This window comes from Loxodonta africana, chromosome 4, assembly GCF_030014295.1.
Source record: "Loxodonta africana isolate mLoxAfr1 chromosome 4, mLoxAfr1.hap2, whole genome shotgun sequence".
Lineage (NCBI taxonomy): Eukaryota > Metazoa > Chordata > Mammalia > Proboscidea > Elephantidae > Loxodonta > Loxodonta africana.
Window position 1 is genome coordinate 40,500,802 of NC_087345.1, and position 21,942 is coordinate 40,522,743.

A 21,942-nucleotide genomic window follows, 5' to 3' on the forward strand; every position below is an offset into this window, starting at 1 on the left:
AAATATCACCCCTATGGTAATCTGAGGGTATGGCTCTGGTGCAAGAAGACTCTTATCAAGGGTCTATTCTGACCAGCTCTTTAGGCAGCCAGTTTCTTCTCCCAGGCTGACCAAGAGTCAACTCTCACACCACTTGGCTTCTCTAGATCTAAATGCCTTCTAGGGAAACTGAGCAAGGCAAACTCTACAACATAATAACCTAATTACTATTTCACTTTTGTCAGCGTGGGGAGAAAAATGACATATAGATCAATAAGCTAGGTGGCGGGCCGATTTATTTATTGACTCACAGATAGTTTATCTTTGAACTTGTGCAGCAGACAGTACAATCCCTGTAGCTAGTTCTGCCATAGAGTGCTGAGAGAAGTCTGGGACATGCCCTAGGTGCAGAGATAGAAAAGTAAACAGCCTGCTGTTATATAAAACCAGCTGTTCTTTTATGCAGGCCAGGGCTTCCAACTGGTTAGTACCTGTGCAAAGAGTTCGCATTTCTAACAAGTTCCCAGGTGATGCTAATGCTGCTGGATTAGGGACCAATTCTGAGAGCAACTAGTACAGCAGTGGTTCTTAAAATTTATTATACATAAGAATCATCTGGGGATCTTGTTAAAACATAAATTCTGATTCAATATATCTGGGGTGGAAATGCAAATTCTCAGCAGAATGAACCACTTTGAAACACTGATGGAGGCAGCCAAATGCTAATTAAGTCTGAATACAGGAGTCCCTTCCTGGTACAAATGGTTAACATGTTCAGCTGCTAACCATAAAGTAGGAGGTTTGAGTTCACCCAGAGGTGTCTGGGAAGGGCCTGGCAATATACTTCTGAAAATTCAGTCATTGATAACCCATTGGAGCACGTTCTCCTGTGACACTCACGGAGCCATGGTGAATTGGAATTGACTCAAGGGCAACTGGTTTTTTTGTTTTTTTTAAATAAGGAAAGCATATACTTCATTGTTCAAACCTGTACATTCTGACAGTAAAAGGGTCTGCTACCAATTATTATACTGGGACAGCAGGCATAAACTGGGATTGTTTTAGGCAAACTGAGACATATGGTTGCCCGACCCATAGCTTTTTGTTGGTCTAATGGCTCCTCCATAGTTAGCAGTATCTATGTTTTTTTTTTATGTTTAGGAGGTGAGTTCCTAGGTGGTGAAAAGGCTCAGCTGCTAACCAAAATATTGTAGATTCCAGGCCATTCAGAGGTGCCTTAGAAGAAAGGCTTTGCAATCTCCTTTGGCCATTGAAAACCCTTTGGAACATAGTTCTACTGTGACATACATGGGGCCGTCCTGAGTTAGAATCAACTTGAAGGCAACCAGGGGAAAAAAAAAATTAGGGGAGAATTAGGGACCAGTTTATTTTGAGCTCTTTTTCTGGACACTTTTTTTTTCCCTAATGCTCCCAAAAGCAATTTTTAGATCAGTCTCCATTTTATGAAATTTTCTGACTCTAAGAGATTATTGCCCATTTTAATCAAAGACAAATTGATTTCTATTCAAAGCAAAGGAATGGAGCAGTAAAAATGGAAATCTGAAAGGCAAGGTGATCCCGAAGAGGAAAACTTCAGTTGTATCTTCTGACCCTTTATCTTCAAGAACTAGAATGTGGAGACTGAGTCATCATTTTCTTTAGAGCGTTGACCCATATGTTGTCTGTATACAATGTCAGATTTGACAATACAAGGCTATATGGATAGGCATAATTATTTTTGCGATTATTATTTGCCCAAAGAGGTGACAAAGGAGAAAATACCTTAAATACAATCAACAGATGAGAGACTAAGGAGGCATTGTCTTGATTTGTGAGCTGTTTTCTTCTGAACATATTTCTCAGTAAAAACAATAAGTAAAATGTCAGTTTGCTGTGAAGCCAACCCCATCTTACCTGTAGGATTTTTTTCCACCTCAAATTAAACAGGTTGTGGGAGAAGTTGGTGACCAAGTGTTACTTTCACTTTTTATTCCTTCCTCCATTGTAATAATATTAAAACAAAACAAAAAAGCCACCATTTTTAGCACTTACTCTTGTTGTAGTGGTTTTCAAACCAAGGTGATTTTGCCCTTTAAGGGACATTTGGTAATGTCTAGACATATTTTTGCTTGTCACAAGTGGGAGTGTGGTTCTATTGGCATCTAGTGATTAGAGGCCAGGGGAACTGATAAACATCCTACAATATACAGGACAGCCATCAAAACAAATGAACTACCTGGTTCCGAATGACTGTAGTGCCCGAGTTGGGGAACTCTGCTCTGCAGCATCCTAATCATTCATTAATTTCTTCCTTTTGAACACCTACTACGTGTCAGGTATTGTACTGCTCAGGATATAATAGTGAAAATAGGGAAAGAAAAAAAAAAAGTCCTTCCTTGGGTTTGCATCCTAATAGAAAAGACAGATAATAAACAAGAAAAATCAGTAAAATAAGTTAAGAAAGTTTAGGTGCTAGGGAGGAAAGATAAAGTAGGAAAGAGGAAGAAATGTCAGTGGGAGCAGGGAGATTGAAACCCTTACCATTTATGGGTGGGGAAACTTAGTCTTAGAAACATGAAGTGCTTGTTCAAGAGTACACCGGTACTAAGAGATAAGTCTGGGAGTTGACATTGGATGTCTCTGACTCCTTAGAGTCTAAAATGCCAGCTCCACTTGTGCTGTATAGTATTAGAAGAAGCCTGGGTTGTCCTTGCCTCCTTACGATGAAACTCCCCTTTCTTAACACATGTATAACCACCCCCACAGTTTCACCCAAATCACTGATTTCCACCATCAATAGTTCTGTTGATCAGAGCATCCTTAGACTACTTCCCTATCCCAGGCTTATTACCCTCATTCCTTAAATGTGCTCCAATCTGTCCCCTGTTTAAAAAAGAAGAAAATATTCCTACCTTAATTTTACAGGCCCCCCAGACTGTACCTCTCTCTTTCCTTCATTCTATAGATGAGCCTCTTAGAAGATGCTCCGTATAAGCTGTCTCTGCTGCTTTAAAGCCAGTTGTTGTTTAGTTGATTCTGACTTACGGTGGCCCGATGTGTACAGAGTAGAACAGTGCTCCCTGAGATTTTCAATGGCTGATTTTTTTTTTTTTTCCCGAGGCACCTCTGGGTGGACTGGAATCTCCAACCTTTAGGTTAGCAGTCAGGTGCGTTAATCCTTTGCACCACCTAGGGACTTCTTGCTGCTTTACACCCCACAATGTGCTTGTAATAGGACCTCTGGACTCTTACTCCATATAAACCGTCTGCCAAGGTCTGCCAATTACCCCATGTTTTCAATCTTTGATAGATGTTTTTCTGTTTGTCTTACCTTTTCTTACTTGGCTTCCTCTCGGCATTTGTTGCCAATGATGTTTTTTCCCTGTGTCTGACGTATTTCTCCTTAATTTCAATTTTCTACTCTCCGGGATTGCCTTCTTCCTCTTTCACTGCCTTCTAGGTATCCTTCATGGGCTCCTCTTCTTCTTCACCCCTTTATAAATTGGTGTTCTCCAGGTTCCTGTCCTCGACTTTCTTTTCTTTTCAACCATGGCTTTTGCAGATTTGTCATTTAGAGTAATCCCAAAGATGTATAGTTTGTAATTTTGCTAAGACGTGACTGTGATTTAAATGTGATGAATGTCATGGGCAGGAGTGAGGGCCATGTTTCATGAGTGATTGTGGCCAGCCACCTAACATCCAAGTTGCTCAACTCGATTTAATGACTATTACACCATGAACCTTCACCTACCCTGATGATCATAAGTGTTCCTTAACTGGTCTCTCTATGTCCAACTTTAGTTCTATCCTTTACTCTTGTCATATTCATCTTTCCAAAAGGCAAACCTGCCCATGCTCTAGCTCCTGCTACTTACGTTTTTCACAGCACAACCCATCTACACTCATGGTTCTACGGTGCTACACAGCTCTTCCCTCTGCTGGAATACCATCCCTCCCCAACCCCAGCCCACAGAGTATTTGCCTTTGGAAATTCTGTTCATTTTGTACAGTTCGTCTTAAACATCACTTTTGTGCTCCATCCCAGATTTCTAGACAAAGATCCAGTAAACATCCATTCCATAAATGCCCCACCCCGCCCTGCCCCACCCTAGGTCCTAGAGTATGAAGAGGAGGACTTAAGAGCAAAATCTCTGTCCTTAAGCAAACTGCTCTATCCAGCAAATTAAATATTGTTATCCTATTTTAAGGATTACCTGGGTAGTGCAAATAGTTAAGGCACCCAGCTGCTAACCAAAAGTTTGGAGGTTTGAGTCCACCCAGAGGCACCTTAGAAGAAAGGCTTGGAAAAACTCAACCATTGAATACACTATGGAACGCAGTTCTACTCTGACACATGTGGGGTCGCCATGAGTTGGAATTGACTTTGTTAAACCTTGAACAAAAATTCATCTCCTGCTCCTCTAATCCATTACTGAGTCAGAATCAAGTGGATCTGGTCAATCAGAAGTCAGAAATTCCAGTCCCTAGGAAGAGGATGCAAGGCAAAGATGTGATAGTCTGCTTCTGTAAAGATTTACAGCCTTGGAAACCCCATAGGGCAGTTCTAGTCTGTCCCATGGTGTTGCTATGAGTTGAAATTGACTCGACAGCAGTGGGTTAGGAAGAGGATAATTTCACTTCCCTGTTTTTTTTCCTCAGTACCATGTTTCACTGAAGAAGCCCTGGTGGTATAGTGGTTAAAACCTGGCTGTGAATCAAAAGGTCAGCAGTAGAGCAGGAGAAAGATGTGGCAGTCTGCTCTCTAAAGATTTACAGTCTTGGAAACTCTATGGGGCGGTTGTACTTGGTCCTATAGGCCCACTATGAGTCAAAATAGACTCAACAACAGTGGGTTTGGTTTTCAATTTTAGATTTCATTACATCTTTCTCTAAAACCCACTCTTCCTTTCCTTTCTATAGTTGCAGGGATTAACAGAGAATTTTCTTCTATGCCAAACAATTTTGTTTTTTTGGAACTTCTTTCCTACTCACTAGTACTCTCTGGGCTTCCAGTAAAATTTTAAGTTTGTCAAATATCCCAAAGGAATTAAAGACCTAATTTTGGAGAAGGTAGAAAGGGCATTCTCAAAGCAACTGAGAGCAACCACCCTTAACTATAAGTGACAGAGGAGGAGGGGCAGTGACCCATTTGCTGGGTGTCAAAGAGGAGCATCTTTATGAAGAATGAGCTCTCTGTAACAGCTGGGGAGGGACTGCTATCTACCACATCACAGCCAGCAGAGAACAGGATGTTATGAGTACAGTGTGAACATCAGTGCTAGAGTCAAAACCATATTTCCCAGACATGTGTTTACCTTGTTTTCTCCGTCCTCAAGAGAGAATTCTTCTGTTATGTAAAGTATAAGCCATCCCTACGTGTGGGGGAGGGGCGACACGATAACTCTCTTCATTTTCATTTCATGAATGAAAAGAAAGTTCACTCTGGGCTTATAACAACATGTCACTAAACTGGCCTTGTATCTCCTGCTTGATTCTTGAATCCTAAAAGACCCCTGCTTTGTCTCTAAGTCTGCACCATTAGCAGCTGAAGCAAGCCCCCAGAGAAGTCGTACAGTATGTGTCAGGTAAATTAGCTTCTCCTCCAGACTCCCCATGGGTTTGACGGTTAAAAAGAAGAGACATTGGTTGGGAATTTTCTGTTAAATATTGTATAATACTCAGAAAGCAAAAGTGACAGAAGTGGTGACAAGGAAACTGATGGTTAAGAGACTTTAACCCTAAAACTGGCCATACTTAGCAAATACTCATTTGCTATCCTCAGGGCTTCCCTTCCTAAATTGCAGTTAGAAGTGAATGCCCAGGTAATCAATGTCACTCAATTGTACATGCAGAAATAGTTGAATTGGTGTATGTTCTGCTGCGTATATTCTCAGTAACAACAAAAATATAATTGAAAAAAAAGAACCCAGTGGAGATTTTGGCCTGTACTAGAAAAAAAGAAATAGCACACTTTATTGTTGAAAATGTCTGTGAATATTTTAGTAGAAGACAAAAAATTAGAAATAAAATCACATAGGCCTTAAAGGGAAAAAAAAAGAAATGATTACCTGGGATGAGCAACTCACCAGCTGTCAGGCCTCACTTCCATTAAGTATCACTACTTGGGAGATAAGCAAAAGCAAACCCGTTGCCTTTGAGCCTATTCCAACTCATAGCGACACTATAGGACAGAGAAGAACTGCCCCATAGGGTATCCAAGGCTATAATCTTTACGGAAGCAAAATGTCACGTCTTTCTCCTGTGGGGTGGCTGGTAGGTTTGAACCGCTGATCTTTCAGTATGTAGCTGAGCACCTAACCACTGTGTCACCAGGACTCCTTCTACTTTGGGGGTAGCACGCTCATTAAGAACATGGGATTTTCTAATCGGCCATATCTGAGTTTGAATCCAGCATCTACTACTACTTGCTAAGGGATCTTAAGCAAGTTACTTCACCTCTCTGAGCCTTAGTTTCCATTCTTAAAAATAATTACTGCAAGAATGAAATCAGAAAGTATATATTAAGGACTTATACAGGGTATGTCACTTGAGAAATATTCAGTATTATTGTTATTACTATTAGACCAGTATATTAATCAGGGCCTAATTGGTTAAAAGTGAAACAGACCAAACTCAAAGTATCTTAAAAAAAAAAGGAAGAAATGTATTGTCACACATAATTGAAAATCCCCACGGCAAGTTTGCTTCAGGCAGATGTGGATCTGGGAGCTCAAACGAAGCCCCAGGACTTGATGCCCTCCCCACTTCCTCACCTTTCTCCATTTGTGTCTCCTTCACTACTTTGCCTTCATTCTTCTGCAGGTTCTTTCCATGGCATGGCCGTCAGCAACTCTAGGCTTGGATTCTGCCAGCTGAGAAGCCTTGGCTCTAGAACAACTCCATCAAAAGTGCCCTCTTCACATCTCATTGTTTGGAACATATACCATCCCTGAAGCAATCAGTGTAGTGTGAGAAAGAGAGAGAAAATGTCCTAATGACCTGAGCAGGCCTGAGGCTTGTACTCATCCTGGAGCTGTAAGATGATGGCAGCCCCACAAGCTACAGCTGAAAGAGTAAGGAGGTGGTTGCCTAAAGAATACAAAGGCTCCTTCTTACTCAAGAAAAAAAAAAAGAAAAGGGGCATAGATATTGAGCAGATATCCTTGCAGTCCAACAATTAACTTCTTTTCTTAAAGACACTTGCTGGTAAATAAAAGATAAGTGGTGTTGTTGTTGTAGTGTGCTGTCAAGTCGATTCCAACTCATAGCAACTCTACAGGACAGAGTAGAACTACTCCATAGGGTTTCCTAGGCTGTAATCTTTACGGGAACAGATCCCCAGGTCTTTCTCCCACAGAGTTTTTGGTGGTTCAAACAGCCAACTCTTGGGTTAATAATTAATGCTTAATGATTGTGCTGCCAGAGCTCCTTTACAAATATGGAAACTTCACCTTCAAATTGAGAGAACAAGGTCTGCAAAGATGGCACAACTTCTTCTAGCTCCTCATTGTTGTTATTGGCTGCCATCAACTCTGTCCCCAGCTCATGGTGAAACCACGCACAATGAAAAAAATGCTGCTCAGCCCTGCACCAGTCCCATGATCAGATGAAGATCAAACCACTGTGATTATAAGGATTTCATTGGCGGATTTTTGGAATTAGGATGCCAGGTCTTTCTAGTCTGCCTTGGTCTGGAAGCTGTACTGAAAACTGGTAGCTGGGCCTGAGGAATCTAACCGGGTCTCCCCTGCAGAAGGTGAGAATTCTACCAGTGAACCATTACTGTCTCTTCAGGCTTCTGATAAGGTAAAGGAAATAGGAAGCCACACTGGGCCGGACCCATAATCCCCCAAGACATTGAGTCGCCATAGATACCCGAAAGGACTTTCCGTAAGTGGAAATGCTGTTATGCTTGATATCAAGCTAAAGGTTAACTTTAGCCTAGCTTTTCTTGATTATCATGTTTGATTCTGGCATTTATGAATTGGCTCCTGTTCATTTTTAATCTTTTTTTAAATGTTTTATCTCTATATTATGTTGAAAGGAAGTTTATTAATTTATACTTTTTTATATTGGCCCTAATTAATTGACTTGACAGCACACTACAACAATTAAATCTCACACAGAAGTAGAGTCCCCTGATCCTAATTTCCCTTCATTCTAGTATTTCATCTTTTCATGAGAAAAAGAGAAGTGCTAAAATTCTCACCGATTTTTATAACACACTTGCCAAAACTGATATTTTTTTAAAATTAATACTAACTTGTGCAGCATATTTCTTCTTATAAAAATTACTTATATTTAGTTGAAGAAATGGTAGAAGATACAAATTAGTAAAAAAAAAAATAAGGAAGAGAGGGATAAAATAAGGAAGAAAGGAAGGAAGGAGGGATGGAGTGAAGGAAGGCAGGAGAAAAAAACAAGAGGGAGAAAAAAAAGAAAGGAAAACACACATACCATCATCGCCTGGGTGAAATAGCCATTGTCAGCACCTTCATGTTGAACCTTTCGAAGCCTTTTTTTTTTAAACAAATATATATATTTATATTTATATAATTTTTTTAACCAAAACTGAGATTTTAACCTGTTTCCACTTCTCAATATATCAGAATTATTAAATTCTATTAAGTTCATTACATTAAGGTTGTTAACCTTTGCATGATAGACAAGTTGGTATTGCAATCTCCTGATATTATATGGAAAGTGTGGTGCATATAGGCCTTTTCTCCTGGGGAGATGATTGACGGCTTTCATCAAGCTCTCCAAGGATCTCTACAATCTAATTTTTTTTAAAAAAACCTGTTTTTCACCTCATTTTAAATGATAAATATAGATACAGCTGGTGTAGTATGGGGAGCCCTGGTGGCTCAGTAGTTAAGAGCTCGGCTGCTAACCAAAAGGTCAGCAGTCCAAATCCTCCAGCCATTCCTTAGAAACCCTATGGGGCAGTTCTATTCTGTCCTATAGGGTCACTATGAGTCAAAATCGACTTGACAGCAATGGGATTTTTGGTTGGTGTAGAGGATGAGAGAGAGAAATGCAGATAGACATCATGATTTCTTTAACTAAATACTTCTTTACTGAACATTTAGATCCATTCCAGTTTTTTGCTACTATGAACAGTATGTCGTGAACAGAACTGTACCTTTAAAGCTTTAACCACACAACTGTTTCCCCATGATACTAGCAGAAATGAAATTGCTGGGACAAAGGGACTAAGCATTTTTAAAGTGTTGAATAACACAGATCGGCAAAATTGTCACAGCTCTTTAAAAGTGGCTTTTTATCCCAAAGAATCCTCACTGTTCAGGCTCCACAGCTTTAATTCATGCCCTAGAATTCTGCAGTGAAGGAGCCCATCCTCCTGCATGTACAGCAGACACACACAGGGGAAGGAGCAGCAAGCATTTCCTGCCTTTGGGTTTGTTGCTGACTTGAAGCCTGCCCTCCACCCTGGGGCAGAGTTGCAGCACCTCTGTTTGTATTTTTTGCAAGGACACATGGGCAAGCCCAGGCAAAGGCAAACAGCCCACTGCACATTGATCACAGACAGAACATCTGGTGATTCCCTTTGGGGAAACAGAATGATTTGAAGAGTTGAGGCTCTGCCAATGGGAAATTCACACAATGAAAGCAACAGGTCCCATCCTGGTAGTTTCAAGGGAGTAGAGGGGGTAGAAGGAGAGTAAGCAAGCAAGAAGGTGAGGGGAAATAAGAGATCCCTCTGAGTTTGACTCATGTGCATGAAAAGATATAACCAGGATTTTAAAATACAGGAATGAAAAGTTTTCTGATTTCAGATGTATTTTCATCTATGTGTCTTTTTAAGGAGTTTATTGGAAGAGTTATAACCAGTAACCAGTTGTTGTGGAGTCAACTCTGAGTCATGGTGACCCCATTTGTATCAGAGTAGAACTGTGATCCATAAGGTTTTCAGTGGAAGATTTTTTGGAAGTAGATCTACAGCCCTTTCTTTTGAGGCACTTCTGAGTGGACTGGAACCTCCACCTTTTTGGTGATCAGCCTCATGCATTAACCATTTGCACCACCCAGGGACTCCAGAACCGTTTTAGTTGTTCCCCCAAATAAATGCTGATTGGTCTATGTGTGCATAAGAGCATATCTGGTCTGGGAGATTGAGTGCCATCTAGATCATAACAGAGGACAACAAAATCAGGGGTGCTACCTTTCACATTCTTATGGACTAACAACAGGTTCGCCATGGTTGACATGCAGCTACATGCTGTCTTCATTACCAAAGTTCCCCCCAAGCAAAAGAATGGAACTGCCAAGATGTTATTGGTAATTTATAAGCTGAAGCCAAACACATGAGTATTTTCCTTTTTTTCAATTATGAGTAAGTTTAATTTGGACACTCAAATAGTATTTTCATGATTTCAGTTTTTCCCGTGGATCATCTACAGGTAGTCCCCAACTCAGGAGCCCTGGTGGCACAATGGTTAAGTGCTCAGCTGCTAATCTATAGGTCAGAGGTTCAAACCCACCAGCCACTCTGTGGGAAAAAGATGTGGTAGTTTGCTTCCTTAAAGATTTACAGCCTTGGAAACCCTACCAGAGAGTTCTACTCTGTCCTAGAGGGTAACCTTGAGTCAGAATCTACTCCATGGCAATGGATTTTTTTTAGTGTGCCTGTCTGTGTTTAGTCCCCAACTTACAAGTTATTTGAGTTATGATGAGCTGCACTAATGATCATCCATTCTGGTTTTTTTTTTGTTGTTGTTTTACATCCTATCCTTAGTAATGCATACTATATACTATGTTGCAGTGCGTAATTTGCGGATGTCATCATTCTCAGATGTTTAGTTTTATGATATACTGTTCAAAACTGTCATTTAGATTTACTTTTCTAAACTACATCAGAGGCTTCAGTTGCTTGAAAACATGGGCCCAAACACTTTGCTAAAGTCGATAGGCGGATTTGGGGAGCAGTGAGACGCATGGTGACATATGTGAAGAAAAAAAGAAAAGGACCATAGACAACTCTCACTACTTTTCTGAGTAGAAACACCATCCCCATTCCCAGGGATAATCCAGACGATCCAGAACCTTCCACAAGTGGAGTTATTACCACGACTGACAAAACGCCATCATCCAACTCTCCTTCATCATCAGAGTAATCTCTATGATTTGGGTATTTTTTATATATTTATGTATGTATTAAAATATCTGTGTATGTTTATATGTAATGTTTCCAAGCCCTGAAGACAAGTAAATATTGGATTTATAAAGATACTGACAATAGAAGGTAATGAAAACTAAAAACATATATATATATTTGACTTACTTCAGAACCGACTTCCGACAGAGTCATCAGAATGGAAATTTGTTGTAAGTCGGGAACTACCTGTACAGCAAGCCCTTGTCAGAAGTCACCTCCAAATGCACAAAATACCAAAAATGACCCTGTCTTCCCTCAGATCTGATGTTTTCTTGGCAAGACGTTTTTCTCAGACTAGCTTGCCATGAGGTTGCCCTAACACCTCAAGATTACAGCCTGTTTAGCAAAAAGTGATGCAAACTTCTTTTGCAAAATCCTAGGTCCCTCAAGTAACACGTCTTACACAGTCCTCCTAATAGGCCTTTCCTTCGAAGCCCGATGTGTGCTATCACACTTCTGCGGATGAAGAAACTAAAACAGAAGAAGGTTAAATGACTTATCTAAGATGGCCCAGCAAACCACTCACACAAGGCACGACTTCCGACAACATGTGACACACAAGTATTTGCATTGACAGCTAGACTTCATCTCTGTTCCTGTGCAGAACAATAAAGGAAAGTGTTTACTGGCCCAAAAGGCCTGACAATGTCTTGAAGATGGTAAATTCAATCAGACCCTCATTAACTAGATCCAAATCAGGCCTGACAGAGTCTTCCTTGATCTGAACTCCTGCCTGTGTCAGCCCTGAGTCCCCTGTTTTGTTCATGTCACCCTAAATTGGCTGTTCTAGAGTGAGAGCGGGATGTCAACAAAGTGCTTACAGATGGCAGCCATCCTGTGTGAAATATAAAGACAAGGTTCCATGAAGAGACAAAGAAAAAAGCACAGCTGTGGCAAGGCCTAAAAAAGGAACAGCCTTTCCAATAAGGTAAAAATGGACAAAAAGAAACCCCAGTTTTTAAAGCAACCTCTCCAAGAAAAAAAAATGCATATATACACACACATTGACCTGATCCCACCATTGTGGTGCCTAGTGTAAACTTCTCTTTTGAAGCTGAACTTCAGGACAGTAAGTTCCATTTCATAAATTTCATTTTCCAGATCAGAAAAATGGCCCCCTCTACAGTGGCATAAACATTTAATGAGCACGTTTGCTAGCCTAAATGTTGGGGGTTTGCATCCACCTCTGTTATGGGATCACCATGAGTTAGAATCACCTCTACAGGAACTGGCTGTTGCCCCATTTTAAAGCCCTCGCCAAGCAAACTGCTCTACCCAGGATCTTATCTATTGTTATCTCATTTAAAGCTTCCCCATTCTCAATTCCAAATAATTTCTGTCATAAAATTGCTGTGTGGCTCCGTATATTTTACTTAACCTCTTTGAGCTACCAGTTTCCCAAGTAAAATTTCATTCGATTATACTCTGCCTTTGTCTCAAAGACATAGTGAGTATAAAATTATTTGAGTTCTCCAGGGGATAGTTGTCGTAAACTAAACATGAAATAGCCATTCATTAAAATAGATTCTGTATAATATTTCTTGTTATCAACATTTCTTTCAGACTTCAACAAACTAAGTGTTCCCCTTATCTATCTTTAAAACTTGAAGTCAGTTATAATAGAACAAAGCTTTACAATGTAATGTTTTCCTCATGCAGGGGATCCCTATTTTCTTCTTCTCCAATTTCTCCTTGGATTCTCTAAAAAGTAAGATTTGCCTTTTGCTGTTTTTCTTAGCTTTTCTTCACCTCAGACAAAGGGAAATGTTCATGTCAGAGGTGTGAGGAGATAAATGTTTCAAATTATATATCCTAGATCTTGATCTCATGCTTTCTTACATTATCAGCACCACTCACTGTCACAACCTGGAGAGAAGAAGTAAAGCGATAAAGAAGGAGGAGTTAGGAGAAAAGAAATGGATTCCAGGTACCTTTATTCACTTCATGACTACAAGTTTTAGAATTCAAGTCATGTTTTAAAAACCTCATTTTCATAAGATGAGTAAATATGTGGTAACAAATAATTGTAAAAGAAAATAATGCAAGAGGAAGGGTGTCAATCAGGAAATCCTTCAGTCACAACATTTTGTGTCTTATTGACCCTTCCAAGGAATATCCCCATGCATGAAATGGCTGGGGTGGGTATGGAGAGAGAGTACTAGAATTTATTGGTTACTTTCCTTATGCTATGTGTTTATGTAATTTATCTCATTTAACCATTCCAACAATTCTATGAGGTATATTCACCTACTGTTTCAGTTATGCAAACTGGAACTCAAGAGGTTTACTCACTTGCCTGAGGTTATTACCTCTCCCTCCAAAAAAAAGAAAAGAAAAACCTTTCACAGTGGATTCAATTCTGACTCATGGCGACCTCATGTGTTACAGAGTAAAGCTGCATCCCATAGGGTTTTCTTGGCTTTAGTCATTATGGAAATGGATGACCAGGCCTTTCTTTCTGGCAGCAGTGGGTGGATTTGAATTGATAATCTTTACATTAGTAGTGAGCGCAAACCTTTTGCACCACCCAGGTATCTTGAGGATATACATTTTGTGGTAAATAGAGCCAGAACTAGAGCCTAGAGTTTTCTGAATGAAGTGCCATAGCTCACTGATGTTCTGTTATGTACAAAACAAATGTCCTGGTCTCAAGGAGTTTATAATCCAAAAACGAAATGCAAACGTTTCTGTAAAAAGAAGAATTGGTAGACCACCTATTTATCCTATTTTAAGTACAGTAAAAACAACCTCTATCTATGTGATTATGAAGGTTCTTCCTCATTTCTAGTGTAGCACCCACTTTGAGTTTTTCCCTCGACAATAACGCTGACAATGTTTTCAGCAAATAATGTAATGTGGCACATAGTATTTGAGGTTAAGAAGATCTGGGTTTGAATTCTAATTCAGCCACTTCCCTTGCTATGTAGCTTTGACAATGTATTTAATCTCCCTAAGTAACAGTTTTCATTTATGACATTGGGATAATGACCTCTACCGTATAAGGAACATTTCAAGACCTGTCCTGAAATAAAACACTGTCACTGATAGGATTATATCCATACACCTACAAGGAAGACCAGTTAATTCAAATTTACTCACCAACCACTAATGACAAAGATGAAAAAATTGAAGATTTTTACCAACTTCTGCAGTCTGAAATTGATTGAACATGCAATCAGGATGCATTGATCATTACTGGGGATTGGAATGGGAACTGTGGAAACAAAGAAGTATCCGTAGTCAGAAAATATGGCCTTAGTGAAAGAAACAACACCGAAGATCAAATGATAGAATTTTGTAAGACTCAATGAATTCATTGCAAATACAATTTTTCAACAATATAAATAGTGACAATACATGTGGACCTTGCTGGATGGAATACACAGGAATACAGTTGACTACATCTTTGGAAAGAGATGACAGAGAAGCTCAGCATCATCAGTCAGAACAAGGCCTGGGGCCAATTGAGGAAGAGAACATCAATTGTTCATATGCAAGTTCAAGTTGAAGCTGAAGAAAATTAAAATAAGTCTACAAGAGCCAAAGTATAACCTTGAGTATATTCCACTTGAATTTAAAGACCATCTCAAGAATAGATTTGACCTATTAATCATTAATGACCAAAGACCAGATGAGTTGTAGGATGACATCAGGAACATCATACATGAAGAAAGCAAAAGGCCATTAAAAAGACAGAAAAGAAAGCAAAGACCAAAATGGATGTCGGAAGAGACTCTGAAACTTGCTCTCGAATGTAGAGTGGCTAAAGTGAAAGGAAGAAATGATGAAATAAAAGAGCTAAACAGAAGATTTCAAAGGGTGGCTCTAGAAGGCAAAGTAAAGTATTATAATGAAATGTACAAAGATCTGGAGTTAGAAAACCAAAAGGGAAGAACATACTCGGAATTTCTCAAGCTGAGAGAACTGAAGAAAAAATTCCAGCCTTGAGCTGCAATATTGAAGGATTCTATGGGTAAAATATTGAAAAATGCAGGAAGCATCAAAAAAAAAAAAAAAAAAAAAAGATGGAAGGAATACACAGAAACACTGTACCAAAAAATTAATAAAAAAAATTTTTTTTTCTGTCATTTCAGAAGGTAGCATATGATCAAGGACCGATGATATTGAAGGAAGAAGTCCAAGCTGAATTGAAGGTGTTGGTGAAAAACAAGGGTCCAGGAACTGATGGAAAACCAACTGAGATGTTTCAACAGATGAATGCAGTGCTGGAAGGGCTCACTTGTCTATGCCAAGACATTTGGAAGACAGCTACATGGCCAACTGAATGGAAAAAGATCCATATTTGTACCTATTCCAAAGAAAGATGATCCAACAGAATATGGGAATTATTGAACAGTTTTATCAGTAATATCACAGGCAAGCAAAATTTTGCTGAAGGTAATTCAAACAAACACAATTGCAGCAATACATCAAGGAACTGCCAGAAATTCGAGCTGGATTCAGAAGATAATGTGGAATGAGGGATATCATTGCTGATGTCAGATGGGTCCTGGCTAAAAGCTGAGGATACCAGAAAAATGTTTACTTGTGTTTTATCGACTATGCAAAGGCATCTGACTGTGTGGAACATGACAAATTATGGAAAACATTGAAAAGAATGGGAATTCCAGAACACTTAACTGTTAATGAGGTACCTGTACATAGACCAAGGGGCAGTCATTCAAACAGAACAAGGGGATACTGTGTGGTGTAAAGTCAGGAAAGATGTGATTCAGGGTTGTACCCTCTCACCATACTTACTCAATCTGTATGCTGAGTAAATGATCTGAGAGGTCAGACTATATGAAGAAGGATACAACATCAGAATTGAAGGAGGACTCATTAACAACCTGCAATATGCAGATGATACAACCTTGCTTGCTGAAACTGAAGAAGACTTGAAGCACTTACTGATGAAGAATAATGACTACAGCCTTCATTCAGTATAGATTACATCTCAACATAAAGAAAGCAAAAATCCTCACAACTGGACCAATAAGCAACATCATGATAAACAGAGAAAAGATTGAAGTCGTCAAGGATTTCATTTTACTTGGATCCACAATCAATACCCATGGAAGCTGTTAGTTGTTGTTAGGGGCCGTCAAATCATTTCCAACTCATAGTGACCCTATGTACAACAGAATGAAACACTGCCTGGTCCTGCACCATTCTCACAATTGTTGTTATGCTTGAGCCCATTGTTGCAGCCACTGTGTCAATCCATCATGTTGAAGGTGTTCTTCTTTTTCACTGTCCCTCTTTACCAAGCATGCTTTACCAAGCATGATGTCCTTCTCCAGGTACTGATCTCTCCTGATAATGTCCAAAGTATGTGAGACATAGTCTCACCATTCGGGCTTCCAAAGAAGAAGCCATCAAGAAATCAAATGATGAATTGCATTGGGCAAATCTTCTGCAAAAGACCTCTTTAAAGTGTTAAAAAGCAAAGTTGTCACTCTAAAGAGTAAGGTGAGCCTGACCCAAGCTGTGCATGGGTAAGCTGGACAATGAATAAGGAAGATCAAAAAGAATTGATGCCTTTGAACTAGGGTGTTGGCAAAGAATATTGAATATACCATGGACTGCCAGAAGAATGAACAAATCTATCTTGGAAGAAGTACAGCCAGAATGCTCCTTAGAAGCGAGGATGGCCAGACTTTGTCTCATGTACTTTACGCATGTTGTCAGGAGGGATACCACGCAAGGTAAAGTAGAGGGTCAGCGAAAAAAAAAAAAGGAAGACCCTTGAGAAGTGAATTGACACACTGACTGGAACAAATGGGCTCAAACATAGCAGCAATTGTAAGGATGGTACATGACCAGACGGTTTTTCTTCTGTTATACAGTGGGTCTGTTGAGTCGGAACCAACTCCATGGCACAAAACAATAACAACAGCCTTAAAAGTTTGCTATAGGGACTAAAGAGGTGCTTGATTCATAGTCTGTTCTCAAAAATAGTGGATGTGTGATTTGCAGGAGCCATTTTCTGGGTGTATTCTAAAGACCTTTGTGGGGAGGTGTGGCTGTGGTGCTAGAATGGGGCCTCACGAGCTCTGCACACATTGACCATCAGGGCTGGTCAGCCTGATACGTGCCCCAAAGTGCTAAGTAACTGGGTGTGGGCAGGAGAGAGGCCAAGGTTGGGGAGATACTGGAGAGAAGAAACTGAATACTTCCTTCCCTCTTTTGAATGAAAGAGCAAATTCCAGGGGGAAAAAAAAAAAAAAATGCAGGGCTACCACTACAGTACTTCTCAAAGCTCTAGTACCAACATGTTACAGTGTTTTTTAACCTTTCTCCTGCACAACCTAGTGCTGTCAGTAGCATTTCTCACATTCCCAGAGGAGTATTGAATCCAAAGAATGCAGGGGAGAAAAATTAGAAAATCAGAGACAAAAATCAGAAGCTAAGTGGGATGTACTTAAAAGTTATCAACAAGAGGAAGGTAATAAAATCAAGAATGGAATTTAAGGTGCTTTGCAAAATTGAGTCAGGGAAATAGCAGGAATTTATGTGAAGAAGATAGGAATAGGAACTATGCGGGGTGATGAACATTTTATTTGGACAAATTGACTGTCACCAATAAGGCAGTGGAGTCCCTGGGTGGTGTAGATGGTTAAAGCATTTGGCTGCTAACCGAAAAGGTTGGATGTTTGAGTCCACTCAGATATGCCTTGATAGAAAGGCCTGGCAATCTACTTCTGAAAATTCAGTCACTGAAAACATATGGAGCACAGTTCTACTTTGTCACACATGGGGTTGCCATGAGTTGGACTCAACCTGACAGCAACTGGTTGAATAAAACAATTCCTGATCCAGTGGTCACAAAAATTTTCCTCTCAGTGGGGAAATCTCTTTTGAGGGACTAGTCTGGCCAAACAAAACCACAAAATGATGCCACGTGTTTTCCTCTTTTTCTTTCCTTATCTTTATTTCTTCATGTAATACATTTAAAAAAGAGGTTGTCTCAAGTAAACCTGATTCACTCTGGAGAGAGTCACAATCCATCCGAAGCAATCTAAATGAAGGTAAAAGGAATAATCAGACTCTCGTTATGCAAAATGGTGCTCAGCTAATTTATTGGACTGCTCTGCATAATAAGCTGTTAGGCTCCACATTACTTTGTTCACGTTAGATCAAACAGCTTATTGCTGCTGGAGCTTATTTCATACCGCATAAAATTTGGATACATTACAATGGAGTAGATATCAGTCCATTATAAGAGACAGGCTTAAGCACTTCATTTATAGGATCTTTCCATTTGGAAAATGGCAAGGGAGAAGAAGAAATGCAAACAAGGTAATAGGGAGAGGGGGATTTATGTTCATTGCCTGATCGACCGGCTCTCTGTAGGTGACGCTGGTGGCTGTGCATGGAGCCCAGCGCCTTATAGAAAAGCAAAGTTTCCAGTGGGAGGAAAATCTAAACAGAGTTTATGTGCCTTTTCAGGGAAGTGTTGACATTTTAATTACTTTCTGTTTTCTTTGGCGCTGCATTTGAGGATTGGAAGCAAGTTAGAAAAATAAGAACTGGCTTTATTAGAAATAAGATTAGTTGGTTGGCATGCAGGCATGAGCTGGAGAAAGTCCAGCCTCAGCTTTTTACACATTGAAGTCTCCAACAGGACCCAGAGAGCCAAAAAACAAACTAAACAAAAAAAACCAGCCACTGGAAAACTAACCAGAGTTCCTACCCGGGGCTTATCTTCTCTGAGAACAGACCTTGCCTCTCTACAATCTAATCTTTTCCTGGCCTTGGGTCCCTTGGGGTTCACTTCTTATTTTTTTTCTTTTAACTTGGGTCTTTTGTAAACAGGGATTTGTCAGGGTAAGCAGTAGGATGGGAATATCAAAGCAAAAAGAAAATGATTACGGAGAATTGGAATGGGTTGGGGAAATTGGTGGATTTGGAATGAATTGGTTTTGAAGATAATCTGATATTTTTGGTATTTCATAACAGAAGAATGCCTGCAGAAGTGAGAGTGGAGCTTTGGTAGATGTGATGTATTTGTACCCACTCTTCTTGCACCTGGAATTGAATAAAAATGTTGAGCAAAACTAGGGTTACTTCCCGTGTTCCAGGGTCAACAAATCTAAAAATAGTAACTGTATGCAAAATGAAAAAAAAGCAAAAAACAAAAAACTTCAACTAGCATTTTCGTGGTGGCTGGGTGACACAAATCATTAAATGTTAGACTATAACACCTTGGAAGTCTACACCTGGCACCTTGGAAGACAAGCCTGGTGACCTGCTTCTGAAATGTCACAGACTCAAAAATCCTATGGAGCAGTTCCACTCTGAACATGTGGGGTCACCATGAGTTGGAATTGACTTAACAGCAACTAACAACAATGAAAACATCATTACTGCGGTGCCCAAAAAGTGCTGTGTCAGAGTGTAGGCCTTGTCCTTGCTCCTCTGTCTTCATTTTTGCTATGTTCAAAGGATGGCGTGGACACTCCACTAAGCTCAAACCAGTAAATTCAGTCATAAATGGTCCAGACTGCATCCTTAAAAATGATCTAACACCTAACATGTGCCAGGTGCTTTAAACATACTATTACTATTTAAATTTTTAGAAAAATCTATGAGGGGGTGTTATTATTCCCACTCTAGATACTGTTATTTTCTGCTTTACAAATGAGAAAACTGAGGCTCTAGTAACTTAAGTAAATTTCCAAGTTATATAAACTTTTATTATAAAATATCCTGAACATAGGCAAAAGACAATAAAATGGTATAATGAGCTACAATGGTTATTTTGCTTTACAAACCTTCAGCAATTATCCACTCAGTGCCAATCTATTCATCTACACTTACTAAAAAACCCAGGTGCCGTGGAGTCAATTCCAACTTAGGGTGATCCCATGTGGGTCAGAATAAAACTGTGCTCCACAGGGTTTTCAGCGGCTGATTTTTCAGAAGTAGGTCACCAGGCCTTTCTACTCAGGCTCCGTTGGGTGGACTGGAACCTTCAAGCTTTTGGTTAGCAGCAGGGTGCGTTAGCCATTTGCACCACACTTACACCACCCATTAATTTGAAGCAAATCTCAGGCATCCTGTCATTTCATCTGTGTATTTTTCAGTATGTATCTCTAAGAGATAGGAATTCTTTATAATAATGACAATACTTAAAATAACACCTAAAAACATTAACAGTAATCCCTAATAGCGACAGATACCCAGTGTTCACATATCCTCCATCGTCTTACAGTCACTTTTTAACATTTTGTTTGAATCCAGATCCAAATAAAGCCGACGCATTGTGGTGTATCATTTTTCATGGAGATGTTGGGTTAAAAAAAAAAAAAGGGATTGTTTTTCCTGATTTTCTCAAAGTCTGAATTTTCCTGATTCTGTTCCCTGAAGAATCCACCAGGCGCTCTTTGGAAAATCTATGCGGCAGTTCTACTCTGTCCTGTAGGGTCACTATGAGTTGGAATCGACTCGACAGCAATGGGTTTGGTTTCTTTTTTTTTGGTTCCCTGGGGTGTTGTCAAACATGTTCATCAACTTTCACTTTGTACTTTCTGTAAGTTCGTAGTTAGATCTAGAAATTTTATCAGATTTTAATCCCATTTTTTGGGCAAGACTAAAAAATTATAGGTAGTGGTATATATTTCCATCAAGGGAAGTGTGTGTGTGTGTGTGTGTGTGTGTGTGTGTGTGTGTGACATCAATTACTTAGGATTTTTGCCTGGTCCATCAATTAATTAGTTACTACAAAGCGGTGATATCCTAATTCTTTGACTTATTTTTTCCATTTATTAACCGGGGTATTTCTATATATTTTTCCGTTTATTAACTGGGGTATTTCTATAAAGAGAAACTTTTCCTCATTACCTATTTAGTTGCCTGAAATAAAGCTCATATAAGAAATCCAGGGTAAATGCTTTGTTCTTTTACTTTATCTACCAGTTTGTAGAATAATGAGTTGGTTTTCTAGTATTCTCTACAGTGAACAATGAGTTCTTGTTTTTGTTAATATCATTAAGAAGCTGTATATTTAATTTATTTGATGTGCTTCATTTCTCTATCTATACATCTGTCTATCTATCTACCTATCTATTTATCAACCTACCTACCTACCTACCTACCTCCCTAATGTCAGGCTAATAACTTGATGCTTGATAGTGAAGTTCTATGTCACCAGTGTCCATAAATCCAAATTATTTTGCTGTCTTGATTTTAAGAAAGTAATTCTTACAGCAGTTTAAGGTTTTATCTTGAAACATTCTTTTCAAGAGGGAAGGAAGAAGAAGAAGAAAAAAAAGTGGATAAGCATTGAAAGATAAGCTGATTAATTAATGGGCTGTTAGATAATCGGGGAAAGTTATTACAATTTATCTATTTATATAAACTTATGTCATTACTGTGAAGTGGTTAAGGTTCAGAGCTTGAGGCTGAGGTTGCTTGGGTCAGAACTCTAGTGCCGGTACTGCCTAGTTGTGTCAGCTTGCCCAGGTTACCTTCTCTGTGCCTCAGCTTCCTCTTCTGTACACTAGGGATAAAACAGCATAGACTTGTAAGGATAAAATAAATAAATACCTATAAAGTGCTTAGATTGCTCATAGGAAATGCTCAATGAATGTTAATTGTATTTGTCATCATTGTTGTTATGATGATGATGTGTGTGCCATGTGTGGATGACAAAGTAATGTCTCTTTTGGACACAGAAGAGAACAACAAAACTGATACTTGGTGCGTAATTACTAGGTGGAAGGTACTAAACTAGCAGTTATTTATGATCAATTTTAGAATTATTTAGCAAAAAAAAAAAC

At 39.3% G+C, this 21,942-nt stretch overlaps 1 long non-coding RNA gene across 1 annotated transcript in view; it reads left to right on the plus strand.

The window, feature by feature from the left end:
- LOC111753173 (uncharacterized) overlaps positions 1 to 21,942 on the plus strand; it is a 38,539-nt gene that overhangs the window by 13,949 nt on the left and 2,648 nt on the right. The window contains exon 2 of the long non-coding RNA XR_002788056.2: positions 13,006 to 13,085. This is a non-coding gene — a long non-coding RNA (uncharacterized LOC111753173). The remainder of the gene's footprint in view (positions 1 to 13,005; positions 13,086 to 21,942) is intronic.